This window comes from Arvicanthis niloticus, chromosome 14 (genome assembly GCF_011762505.2).
Source record: "Arvicanthis niloticus isolate mArvNil1 chromosome 14, mArvNil1.pat.X, whole genome shotgun sequence".
Taxonomy (NCBI): Eukaryota; Metazoa; Chordata; class Mammalia; order Rodentia; family Muridae; genus Arvicanthis; species Arvicanthis niloticus.
In genome coordinates, this window is record NC_047671.1 from 52,790,914 (window position 1) to 52,804,541 (window position 13,628).

The following is a 13,628-nucleotide window of genomic DNA, read 5'->3' on the forward strand; positions in this document are numbered from 1 at the left end:
TTCTCTGTGTAGTCCTGGCTGTCCTAGAACTAGCTCTGTAGAATGGGCTGGTCTCCAACTTGGAGATCCACCTGCTTCTGCCTCCAAAGTGCTGGGATTAAAGGCGTGCACCCCTACCGATTGTTTCAAGGTTGTCTTTATATAGCAATTTTGAGTCCAGCTTGAGCTACATGAGACCCTGTCTGGAAAGCAAACAAATGCTCCCCTGTGGATGGGGGAAGCTTGTGGAACTTGGAGAGAACTCACAAGTCCTTCTCAGTTATGTAACTGTTAAACAACTGACAAGGTTGGGTCTTTTTGGTGGCATGGCAGTCTGTAGATTTCCATGGCAATCTTCAGTGATATAACTTTTTGTGGGTCATCCACGCTGAGGGTAGTTTTCTTCAGTGGCGTAGCTGCCTAACATTCATGCAGCAGGTCTTCCTTGTTTATTTGGGTTGTATATCTGCCTGTGAGATTCTCCCACTCCTGTAAGTAATTCCACCATGCTAGACTTCAACAGACTCATTTCTTTAGCCTGTGAGAACTCTCCCAATCTGGAGTGAATAGATGTCTCCTCAGAAAAAAGTCATTAAACAGTGAGGTGAGAATAGTCCTTTAAACTCACCAGTGGCACATGCCTTTAATCCTGGAGGCAGAGGCAAATGGAGCTCAGTGAATTTGAGGCCAACCTGGGCTACATGAGTTCTAAGTAGGTCTGGGCTTCCAAGTGAGACCTCAACAAACAAACAAACAAACAATAAATTAAAAAAAAAAAACCCTGTTGAATGGGTATTGTTAGGAAACAGTGAGAGATGAAAGTTTCAATTTTTAAAAAAATGTTTAGAAGAAGCCCTGAGTTCAACTCCCAAGGCTGCATGAACCAGGTTTGGTGGTTTATGCCAGTAACCCCAGAACTGGGAGGAGGAAGCAGGAAGATCAGAAGTTCAAGGCTATCCTTTGGTACACAGTAAACTGCAGACCATTTTGGGTTACATGTGATCGTGTTTTTCCAATTTTTGCCATCTACTTCCCTGTACACTGTACAACCTGTTTCCTTCCCACCTTCTGTTGGGTTTCAGACCCAGGACAAGCTGCTAAATTGCATATTTAAAAACCAAAGGCCGAGCAGTGGTGGTGCACACTTTTAATCCCAGCACTTGGGAGGCAAAGGCAGGCGGATTTCTGAGTTCGAGGCCAGCCTGGTCTACAGAGTGAGTATCAGGACAGCCAGGACTACACAGAGAAACCCTGTCTCGAAAAGCAAAAAAAAAAAAAAAAAAAAAAAAAAAAAAAGCAGACCCAGTCTCCAGTACCTTCCTTAGTACCTACCTGCTACAGAGCATGGTTGATATACCCCACACTCTATGCTGAACTTTCCAGCCCCAGGGTTGGACACCTCTCTCTCTCTCTAACACACACACACACACACACACACACACACACACACACACACACACGCACCTTCCCCTTCTCCTCTGTCTCCCTCTGCTTGGTGACTTCCCTGGCCTTGCCCCCAGCAAGCCTTCTTTTCACTTTAATTTGGCTTGAGTTGGCTCATTTCACTGGCAGAGACGACCTACCCGCCTTCTGGCCTCTCTTCCTTTTTTTCTTCTAACTCGGTGTCTGCTGGAATGCCTATTGACTTTGCTGGCTTGGCCATCTGCAGGCCTTGCAAGTAAGCACAGCTACGGTGAGTTCGTAAGTGTGGCGGTCATGTCCAGATGACATCCTTTCACCTCACTCCTCCCTAGCCTCTGCCTCCTCTTTCATCGGCCCTCACAGTGGTGACCAGTTATAAGTCTCTGCATCAGTGCTGCCCACTGAGGAAAGGAGTTTATTTGGCCAAGGGTAAGTGCGGCACTAAGCTATGGGTGTACACACTAACATTTAACAGGCAGTCTGACAAGATGACCACTTAGCAAACCAGCAGTACTAGGCCACGCCTTTGACATCCCAAGCCTCGGGCTCTTGAATGGGTTTACAATCAGAAATAAATTTCCCTCCTGTGGAGCAGGCCCCAAATCCAATCAGAGAGTGGTTAGTTACCCACAACACCTTCGTGCCACTATTAAGCAGTGGGCACATTTTGCCTGGCAGGTCAGTTTTGTGGTAGTCAGGGTTCACCACCAGATAATTAATGCCACTGGTGACCTTTCTCCCTCTGTGGCCTGCATAGCATTCTCCAGTACTATGAAAGCAAGCCAGCCTAGAGAAAGTTGTCAAGTCAGTTCCAGCTTGATGTCTCTATGTCCTGGAACTGAAGTGTTTTGTATTTACAGCAGGCAGGTCTAGGGTAGCTAAGAGGAATGACAATAGCCTGAGAACTTAATATTTGCAACTTTGTAAATGAAGCTGATATTAGGAGAATTAGTTTATCTGTCAATGCATGGTAGATGGCCTCAGGCTTCTCCATATGAGCCTGGAGTCTGGAGTCTTTGTTACCATGCCTTTGCCTCCTGTTCCGGTCTGGGCCTAACACAAAGTTCATGAAATACCAGCTCCCTCCCCTTGTCTAACTTTGTCTCCTATGATAGACATAAAAGCTTTTGCTCACTCTGCCTGCATTTCCCTGCTCAGGACGAAGGAAGCACGACTGCTCAGTAAGTGGTAGCTATTATTAATATTGTATTGTACAGGTTCTCTCTGGCAGCCAGGGAGGTGAGTCCCCAGGCCATTGCTAACAAGGAGTACTTAGAAGTGTTCTTGAAAGAAGGAGACCAGTGGGTTGGGAGTCTGGAAAGTAAAGTTGATCTAGGAAAAACTGAAAAGGGAGAGAGCAGGGGGGCTGAGAAGGGAGCCATGGGGAAGAGAAAGCACTTGGCAGGATGCCAGACTGCACTTTGCCTTTGGTGAAACCATCCCCCTGGGAATTGGGAGGTGGGGGTGGCTGGGTAGCTCCTCTGCTCCTGATTGGTCATCTTGCTTAAGGATTCATTTTTTTCCCCCTTTGGGGCAATAGGGACACTGAAGCTTGTGGTTACATAAAGCCTGGAAGTCTTCCAGGAAGAGGGGCATGAAAACTAAGATTCAGGTCCTAAGTGAGGCTGTGGCTGGGCACTGCCAGTCAGCCTTCACTTCCTGTTGGAGAGCTTGAGTCAGGCAGATGCATCTGAGCCTCCAAACTCTAGCAACTGTGTGAGTTTGGGCAGATAACATGTGTGTCCTCTCCTGAATTCCTGATTAATGAACATGGTAAGTGGCATCTACTGTCCAGATGTTTTTTTTTTTGTTTGTTTTGTTTTTTGTTTTTTTGTTTTGCAAAGGTGGTTTTGTGAGCTAGTTCACTCAAAGGCTTAGCATGGTGCCTAATAAATAGCCTTCTTCTTATTGTTGTTGTTATTGTTATTACTAATCATTGTTAGAATTTGGTGTCTTGTCTGCTTGAACTGATGGATTCTCCAGCCTCTCCCCTCTCTCCTGGAGAATATGGGTCAAATGCACCTCAACACCTCTACATGACTTCACTTTTCCCTGGGCCTTCCAGTGGGTCAAGCTTTGCAGCACCTCTGGGCAGCCCTCCCTGATTCTAGAATGACCTTTTTATCCCACATCCCAGGAAAGATTGATAAAGCTTTATCTGAGTCACATTCCATTACAGGATTGAATCAGACTTGCTCTGGGGCCTGCTACCTCAGGCTGGATTCCCAGCAGCAGTTACTACCTTTGGCCCAATCTGAGGTCATCATACTTTTTTGTACCCAAGGGACACTCCCACCACACCCCCCATCCCTGCCTCCGGCAGTGGAGGAGAGGTAGGAGAGAAGCAGCCATAGAGATTTCAATTAGCAAGCACTGCCTAAAGGAGGCTACAGACCAGATAGGCACATACTGGGCGTACTAGTAAACCAGAAAGGCCCACCCAGCTCTGGCCTGGCAAATGACAGGCTGTGTGATGTCAGTAAATAAGGAGTGATCAGCAAACAGAGAGAGAATGGGACAAAGGAATAAATATGTCTTATTACTACATAGTTGTTACATTTCTTTGAGACTCAATTTCTTAGACCACCATTACTATTTACTACAAAGGGTTAATTTAAATGGAAACATCCTGATTTAAAAGGGTGTTTATCTTTTGTTTGTTTTGTTTTGTTTTGCTTTGTTTTCTTGAGACAGGATCTTAGAGGAGCCAGGCTTCCTTCAAGCCTTAAATATTGGATTTTCCTACCTTCCAAATGCTGTGGTGATAGATACATGTTTATGCAGTGCTGGAGACTGGCTCATCAACAGAGCTACGTTCCCTGCCTGAGGTTTTGGAAATAAGTGTAGGTGGTTGGTTGGGTTTAGATCTTGGCTTGGCCACCTACTGACTTTTTTTTTTTTTTTTTTTTTTTCTTTTTCAAAACAGAGTCTAATTATGTAGCCCAGGTTGAAACCCACCATCTTCTGCTTCTGTCTTCTGAGTGCTGGGATTACAGGTGTGTAAAGCCAAACTAGACTTGCCCACTGGCTTTGTGCCTTTGTTCTTAACTTTTTCAAGCCTCAGTTTCCTGAGCATTAAAGGGAGAAAACAACATGTCTCTCCCCAGCTTGTTGGAAGGATTAGAGAAAACTAGACAGACATATAGTTGGTGTTTGCATGCCCATGCACACAACCCCAGAGTGATGCACAGTACAATGATAACTCGTTTTTCTTTTCCTTGGGTTGGTGAGAAGTTGTCATCTACTACTGACTGTGTAAAAATGTAATAAAACAATTTTCTTGCAGCTGCAAAGATGGTCTGTGGGTTACAGGCACTCAGTGCTCTTTCAGGGGACCCGGGTTTGATTATTAGCACTTACATGGTGGCTAACACCTGCCTTTAACTCCAGTTCCAGAGGATACACCTCCCTTTTCTGGCCTTTGAGGGAACTGTGCACACATGGTGCATATTACATGTATATAAGCAAAACACCCGTACAGACACACACACACAGAGACACACAGACACAGACACACACACACACACACACACACACACACACACAGAGTTTTAAAAAAAATCAACCTAGAAAACCTTCTTTGCTAAAAATTTGTTACTCCTCATATGGGGCCACACTAACTAGAAAGGCTTGCCATCTCTCCTGTTAAATAATTCCTCATTCTTGCTTGCCGCACACAGTTATGTTAGTCACCAGGGAGTGTCTGTCTCTCTCACCTAGCTTGCCCCTCTTTGATGCTCAGGTACAGAGGTAAGTCATTGCTCCGCACCTATACTCACTCTAGATTCTAGGAAGTAAAGCCTGGTGGTACCAGGAGCCAAACCAGGCTAGCGTCGAACTCAGAAATTCGCCTGCCTCTGCCTCCCAAGTGCTGGGATTAAAGGTGTGCGTCACCACCACCCGGCTACCACTCAGCTTTAAGTGTAGCCCTCCATGATATTGATTCTGTACCACAGAGCAGAAATAGTTACTCCCCAAGAACCAGTTTGTCTCTTCCAGCAGTATGGCTTCTTCCGAGTACTTTGTTAAGATGGGACAAAGATCAAGGAAAGTGGCCCTGGCTAGCATTGTGCAGTTATGCACACCTCTCATTCCCTACCCCGTTTTTCCTTTATTTAAACCTAAAGCTCCCTGGGTGGATTTCTGAGTTCGAGGCCAGCCTGGTCTGCAGAGTGAGTTCCAGGACAGCCAGGGATACACAGAGAAATCCTGTCTCAAAAAACAAACAAACAAACAAACAAAAAAATAAACCTAAAGCTCCTGCCAGTATGCTGAAGCCAAGTTTGGGGTCACTTGGTCTAGGTTTTCTGTCCCTTATGTGTCTCTTTATCTGTTCTTAATGTGAAGACGCTGGTTGAATTCTACTTTTCTGCTTTTGAATTTTACTCATTTTTAAAAAATTAGCACTTGGGGACAGGTGGCCACATTTGGCCCTTTGGGACTCCTAGAGTTGAGTCTTTTCTCCTATAATTCTGGTTACATTTATGAGACCTGGGTCAGCCTCAAACCAGCCTTCGCATAGAAGACAGAGCAGGATGGGGAGGAAGGAGTATTTCATTGGCTTCTAACACGCAGGTGGGCCTTCAAGGCTAGTGACATGCGTTTGTGCTGGATTCTTTCCTGACTTGAACTCAGCTAGAAATCTGGCAATTGTCTAAGGACCCTAAAGTATCCTGTGCATATCTATCTGTGTACTCACTGTGTGCACGGCATGATGTCCTCTCAGCCCTCAGACCACTGGGTAAGCTTCTGTTAGTAGCCTCCTAGTCTAAATAGATGTTGAAGGAGGAATCAAACTGAAGGTGTTAGACTGGAATGACTTTTCTCTCTGACTCCAGATAAAGTTTGGGTCTGAGCTGCTCTGCCTAGACTTTCGTACCCTCGGATGCCTGCGAGCTTTGCTAGCTTCTCAGGGATGCTCCACACGCCCACTGTGGCCACACGGCTCTCCATGAAGACTTGGAGTGTCCTCTGCTGTCTTCCTCAGCGGGTGGGAATCACTCGCTGGGAAGACGAAGTTCCCAGAAAATCAGCTTTTCCTGTGTTAAACGCCGGCGGGGCTGATGCAATGATTAGAACTTGTGTGACTGTGGAGACCTGGAATGTTACAGGTCCAGTGCTGAATTATTCTGGCTATTTTTAGCGTCCTTAGTAGCCATTTACTGTCCACTTGTGTGTGTGTAATCTTACATCATTGTAACTAAGAAGTAAAAGCTTTTGGGATGTACTAACGGATCAGTGGCATCTACTAACCCAAAGGCTAAGACTGTCCTCAGATAACCCTTGGGGGACTACAGAGCAGTTTCTGCTTCGCTGCTACCTAATCACTCCATGTTTTCCCCAGTATATTTTAAAGTACCTTGACTTATGAGTCTCTTCATTCTGCTACTACAAAAATGCCACAAAAACTGTAGCATATCCCTTTAATAACAGCATTCATGGATGGTAGAGGCAGGCAGATCTCTCTATGAGTTTGTGTCCATCTTGATTCACGTAATGAATTCCAGGCCAGCCAGTGTACGTGGTGAGATCCTGTGTCTTAGAGTATTACTGCTATGAAGAGACACATGACCACAGGCAACTCTTATAAGGGAAAACATATAATCGGGGTTGGCTTACAGTTTCAAAGGTTTAGTCTAGTATAGTCAAGGCAGGAAACATGGCGGCATGCATGCAGACATGGTACTAGAGAAGGAACAGAAAGAGGAGACTGCATGGGGGAAGGGGGCACTTCTCTCCAGAGAGAAGTAGAGAGAGAAGGAGGGAGGATGGAGATAAAACACATAACCAAAATACAGTTAAGGTGAGGAGCGTGGGTAGCTGGGGGAGGGGAGCCTGTGAGCTGGAGTTTAGGGTGGGGAGGAGGTGATGCAGGCTAGGATGCCAGCACAGACTCTGAAACCTGTAGCAGGTGCACGTGACACCAAGGGAGCCCGGAGGCCAGCAAGTGCTTTGATATGCTGGTAGGTACCACAGGTAGCCATTTGTCCCTCCTGCCTTTTAGAATTTTGGGAAATGGAGTTTCCTTCACATCTGACAGCATCCAATTTTTTTTAAAAGGTAAATATTCTTGAGAATTATGGCAAAATAAAACAAAATGGGGGGAGGCAGCAGACTACGCTGAGGAGGTTGTTGGTCTGTTTGCTGCTGGAGCACTGACTGACTGGGCCACATCTGTTCAGAAACCGTTTAGGCTACATAGTAAGACCTTGTCTAGCATGGCTGGAGATCTAGCTTGTTGGTAAAGTGCATATCCAAGTACCTCATCCCAACAAAATTAATTAAAAAAAAAAAAAAAAAAAAAGCAGAGTAGCTGGGCGGTGGTGGCGCACGCCTTTAATCCCAGCACTTGGGAGGCAGAGGCAGGCCGATTTCTGAGTTTGAAGCCAGCCTGGTTTACAGAGTGAGTTTCAGGATAGTCAGGACTGCACAGAGAAACCATGTCTCGAAAAATCCAACTCCCCCCCCCCAAAAAAAAAAAGCAGAATAAAACACAAATGCAATGTACTATAAAGGTCTACCAGTAAATTAATAAAAATGTTATGAGAACTAAAATTATGTTTCAGTTCTGTGCATTGAACTTGGGGACTTACACATGGCAGCTGGGTATTTATCTCTGTACTATGTTCCTGGTCCTCCTCACTTTATAAAGTGAGAGCTTGTGATATTTGTCAGTCTTTTGACAAGCCATAGTTTTCTTTTTCCTTTTTGAGATAGTTTCATAGAGCCTACTGTTATCATGAGGTACTCAAAAATGACCTTAAACTTCTGATCCTCCTGCCTCCAAATTATAATTTCCTATGAGTCATTTAAATGTTTAGTAGCCCTGGCTGTCCTGGAACTGGCTATATAGACCAGGCTGGCCTCCTCTAATCATAGAGCTCTGCCTGCCTCTGCCTCTTAGAGTGCTGGGGTCAAAGTTGTGCCACTACACCCGGCCACTTGTTTTATTATTGCAAGTGAACGTTCTCATTTGTACTTAATGCAAATGTCCCTTCCAGTGCTGGGGCCAGTGACAGGATGAAGAGAAAGGCAAGGTAGCGAGGGGTCTGGCCCTGTCTCCCTTTGCTCTGCTTTGCTTTTTTTTTTTTTTTTTTTTTTTTTTTTTTTTTTGGTTTTTCGAGACAAGGTTTCTCTGTGTAGCCCTGGCTGTCCTGGAACTCACTCTGTAGACCAGGCTGGCCTACTCAGAAATCCACTTGTCTCTGCCTCCCAAGTGCTGGGATTAAAGGCGTGCGCCACCACGCCCGGCTCTGCTTTGCTTTTTAAAGAGAATTTTAAAACTATTACCAGGCAGTGGTGGTGCACACTTTTAATCCCCACACTCAGGAAACAGAGGAAGGCAGATTTCTGTGAGTTTGAGGCCAGCCTGGTCTACAGAGCAAGTTCCAGGACAGCCAATGCTGTACAGAGGAACTCTGTCTCAGAAAACCAAACACAGAACCAACATTATTTTATGTGTACGTGCATGCCCTTGAATGTACATTTGTGTGCCATGTGCATGCTTGGTGTCTGAGGAGGCCAGAAAAGGCTTTGGAGTTACAGATGATAGTGAATTGCTATGTGGGTACTGGGACCTGAAACCCATTCCTCTGCAGGTCAACCAGTGCCCTTGATACATGAAAGTAGGATTTTCTGGCTGCCTGGCTTGCCTGACAGGAGCTTGCTGTGATCCAGCTTGGCTTGTTGCCCCTGCAAGGGAGTCCCTTTGGATCATCTTCCTTAGTCAGTGGGAAGAGCTGAGCCACAAGTGATGTCAGCTCAATTAATTCTCTCTGTATAGTTCTTAGCAGTGACCTGGGAGGTGAGGCATCCTTATTAGGGGAACCTTATTAAAAGGGATGAAAGATACTGGAAAATGGGGAAGGTACACAGGCTGGGAGCCCTGGGAGCAGAACTGACAAGGAGGCATCTGATTACACACTGGGCTAATACCTTGGGGAGATGGAATTGGACTGGACAAGCCTGCCTTTCCATTATGCAAAGAAAGGGCTTTTCAAGTAAATTTCCATTTAAGTATGAGTTTAGACCAGTGAAGATGGGGCCGTAATAGCTCTGATGGGCACCACAGCTATTAAAACTACATTTCCCTGTGCTGAGCCTTGTCATCCACTTACCACTGACCCCCAGAAGACGGTGACTTGCGTCCACCCAGGCGTCTGGGAAGCAGGTTACTATTGATCTCTATTTTCAACTTCTCAATTCTTCAACATATACAGTGGATAAACTTCATAAACTTGATGCAGCTGGCTCATTGATGTGCCAGAATGTGGGAAAATCTAAAGGTTCGGTTGGGGAAGGAGGCCCACAGTGGCTAGAAAGTAAATATCTGTTCATCGGACATCACTAGACTCCTCGCTCTCCTCACACCATCTTGTGCTGCATCTCTACCTGGGTCCTCAGACACACATGATCCATGTCCAGCTCAAGACACTCAAACTATTGGCTCCACTGCCTGGATACTTCCCCATGCTACCAGGCTGACTCCTACGTATCCTTCAGGTTTCTGCTTGAACCTGATTTCTTCAAAGAAGCCTTCTTGATGTGCTTCCTAGGCCAAGTTAGAGCCTCATGTCTGTTGTAGACTACTGCATGATAATCTGCTCTAACCAACTGTTTTTTTCAGAATTCATTAATTTTAGATGGACTGAGTCTTGCCTGGGGTCACTTTTGTGTTTCAGTCCTGCTGGTGGATCCTGTGTAGCCTCAGCCAGGATGGCAGGGAAAGCAGGGACAAACAGACGTCTGGCCCAGCTGACAGGTTAAGGTGTGGCCTCCTATTGTACTCTCTGCAAGGCAGCAAGAGCATGAAGGATAAAGCTGCATGTTCTCTGTGGCCAAGTGACATCACTCCCTGCCTTGAAGTCTCTTGCTTAGAGAGAGTCACGGGGTTAATGGAGATTCAAAGGCAGTGATACAAACTCACCTCTTGATACAAAGTCACCCTGTAAAGGAGCATAGAACCAAGAACAGGAAGACTGGTGACCACTTTGCTCCCAGCCTAGCATAGGCCGCCCTTGTAGCTCCTTAAGCCTTTTCTTCCCTGCATTTATTGTAACTGTTTTGGGGTTTTGCTGTTGTTTCAAAAGACGTTAGACCCCTGCCTCCACATCCTAAGGGCTGGATTTCAAGCACATGTCACCACATTTGGCTTGGTTTTGTTTTTGCCTTTTTTGAGACAGGGTCTCATTTTGCCTCCCAGACTCATCTGGAACTCACTACAAAACCCAGGCTGGCCTCCAATTCACAGCCTGTGTCAGCTTCCCAAATGTTAGGGGTCTAGACAGGAGCAAGCATACCTGCCCTATTACTGTCATTACTAAGAGTTTCTTATGTGTTTGTTCATTTCTTGTCTTTCCCACAACGCAGAGATGTCCATGAATGCAGATTCATCTTGCTCATCAGTCTATCCTGAGAGTTTGAGTAGATAAGTAGTCATTTAATAAATAGTACATGGGCGCAACAGCGACATTGAGAACTGCTCATTGGGAACTGACTGTTCAATCTTTCCTTTTGGAGTTTACATTTAGTGGGTTCTTTCCAGTAGCAGCTGGCTCCCAGGGTACATTGGTTTCTGGTGTCTTTCTAATCCAGCAGGCTGAAGAGCTGGAGGGAGGAAGGGCAGAGCGCCATCTGCCGGCTGCATCCAGAATTACAGAAGGAGACAGCACCGGAGTTTTAGCCAGGATCTCATGTAGTTGCCATCAACCTTGTGCACAGGGCATCAGAGGCAAACAGCCGGAGTATGTTTAGTGAAGCAGCATGTGACTTGAAAACTTCGAACACAATGTGGGAAGCTTGGGTTTGGACCTGGAATGAGTGACCACGGTAGGTGCTGGGAACCAAACCGGTCCTGTGCAAGAACAAGTACTCTCAATTGCGGGACATTTTCCATCCCCACCGCCCCCCCCTCCCCCACCAATGTCTTTCTTTCTCCTGATCTATCCCCATTGCCTTTTTTCTTTTTCTTCATTTATTCTGTCTTCCATTCTGTTCCCTTTAAAGAACTTTTGTATTCTGTCATTTTGTAGGTATGATTTTAGTACTCATTTTAAATTCTTTTCTCTTTTGTGTTTTCCTTTCTTTTATAAGACAGGTTCTCCCTTTGAATTCCTGACTGACCATGAATTCTCTGTCTGCTGAATGCCGCACTGAAAGGTGCACTCCACCACGTCCTGTCTTCCTGTTTAATTCTTACTGATCTCAGTTCTTTCCCATCTACTCACTCATCCAGGAGAGATCAGTCACTACTTTCTGTTCAGCCCAGTCACCTACCATGCTAGGAAAATAACCAGATTTCATCATATCTTCTCTTTAACTACTTAATTTTTTGTGGTTTTTGTTTGCTTGCCTGTTTTTGATTTTGTTGTCGTTGTTGTTTTGTTTTCCCAAGCCTTTCTCTCTGTCCTGGCTGTACTGGAACTCACTCACCTGACCTCCAACTCACAGAGATCCACCTGCCTCTGCCTCCCAAGTATTGGGATTATGTGCCACCACTGTCCAGCTAATTTTTTGTGGGTTTTGAGACTGGGTCTCATGTAGCTCAGGTTGGGCTATAACTTGCTTTGTAATAAAGAACGACCTCTAACTTCTGGTCCTCCTGCCTCTACCTCCAAGTGCTGAGACGACAGACAATGCTAGAATTTACTATTAATAAACCAAAAAGAAGAGGTCACTGCTGCCCCCACCCCTCAATTTTCAGAGGCAAATTGACTCAATTGGGTCTTAACACAGGTGGAAAGAATCTTGAAGTCACCTTAGTGCTGTCTCTTTACAGTGGAGAGACTGTGGCCCTTCAAGGAGAGGGAAGAAGAGGAGAGAAATTTTTGCAGATGTATTTAGATCATGAACAATTTCAGCTCTTCTGAATCCCTACCCTAGGCCACTTCTAGGAGTACCAGCCATACGAAGAGAGGCTGAACGCCCAGCCATGGTTCTTTACCTCACAATGTCTGAACAGCCCTCAAATCATGTCATCCTGTTTCCTCACAGAAATACTAGGATCTCCTAAGTATACGTCTCTCTCACTGTCAGATGAATCTATAAAATGGCACTTTTTAGCATCTGAAAAAGAGCAATGAGTCTACTTCATAGGACCTAACAACATTTGAAAATGAGTTATAAACAACAACATATAAATAAGAAGAAATAGTAATGGCCAGCAAGGTGGCCCAGAGAGCAAGGGTGCCTTTCATAGAACCGGATGATCCGAGTTCAGTCCCCACAACGAACATGGTGGGAGGAGACAGCTGACTCTCAAAGGGTCCCCTGACCTCCAAAAGTGTGCCATGGTGTGCACACACCCACACATGTGCCCACAAATCATTAAAAATGTAGTAAAAATTTAAAAATAATACATACTACAAATTTAATGTTACAATATATAGAAGAATACAGTCATTAGGTGGACAGGCCACGACGTCACCTCACCTAACCTGTTCTCTCTTCTGTGACATGGAGATGATAGTATTTGTTCTACAGGAGGCCAAGAGGATTAGCGATTGCACACACATGTCAAGATCCCAGTTGTTACTGCTCTGATGAAACATCACGACCAAATTAAGTGTGGGAAGAGAGGGTTTATTTGACTTACACTTGCATATCACTGCTCATCATCAAAGAAAGTCAGGACAGGAACTCAAGCAGGTCAGGAACTGGGAAGCAAGAGCTGATGCAGAAGCCATGATGGGCCTTTCCAGCTTGCTTCCTCATGGCTTTCTCAATCTGCTTTCTTATAGAGCCCAGGACCAGCAGCCCAGGGGTCAAAACACCCACAATGGGCTGGGCCCTCCCCCACCAATCATTAATGAAGGAAATCCCCTATAGCTGGATCTTATAGAAGCATTTTTTCAGTTGAGGTTCCCTTTTTTCAGATAACTCTAGCTTGTGTCAAGTTGACATAAAGCCATCTAGGCACACCAGTTGAAACAAACGTCAGACCAAGCATGGTGGTGCATGCACACCTTTGATTCTGGCACTTGGGAGGCAGAGGCAGGCGGATCTCTGAGTTTGAGGTCAGCCTGGTCTGCAGAGCGAGTTCCAGGACAGCCAGGGCTACACAGAAAAACCTTGTTTGGAAGAAAACAGAACAAAACAAGCAAACAAATAAACAAAACAAATGTCAGGGTTGAATTAATGTAAGGATTGAAACTGCAAACATGGAAACATGCAGGAGGATAACAGCTGAGCAGGAAATAAGACTGATGGGTAAGAGGAAGGTGGGGAGA

At 45.4% G+C, this 13,628-nt stretch overlaps 1 long non-coding RNA gene across 2 annotated transcripts; it reads left to right on the forward strand.

The window, feature by feature from the left end:
- The first annotated feature begins 3,048 nt into the window (after positions 1-3,048).
- Positions 3,049-13,628, forward strand: LOC143434350 (uncharacterized). 2 transcript variants are annotated; one of them, XR_013103793.1, is made up of 4 exons: positions 3,049-3,174; positions 4,328-4,397; positions 10,996-11,229; positions 12,179-13,628. It is a non-coding gene; the product is annotated as an uncharacterized LOC143434350 (long non-coding RNA). The 2 variants fall into 2 exon arrangements; XR_013103794.1 differs by lacking the exons at positions 10,996-11,229; positions 12,179-13,628 and adding an exon at positions 6,240-6,600.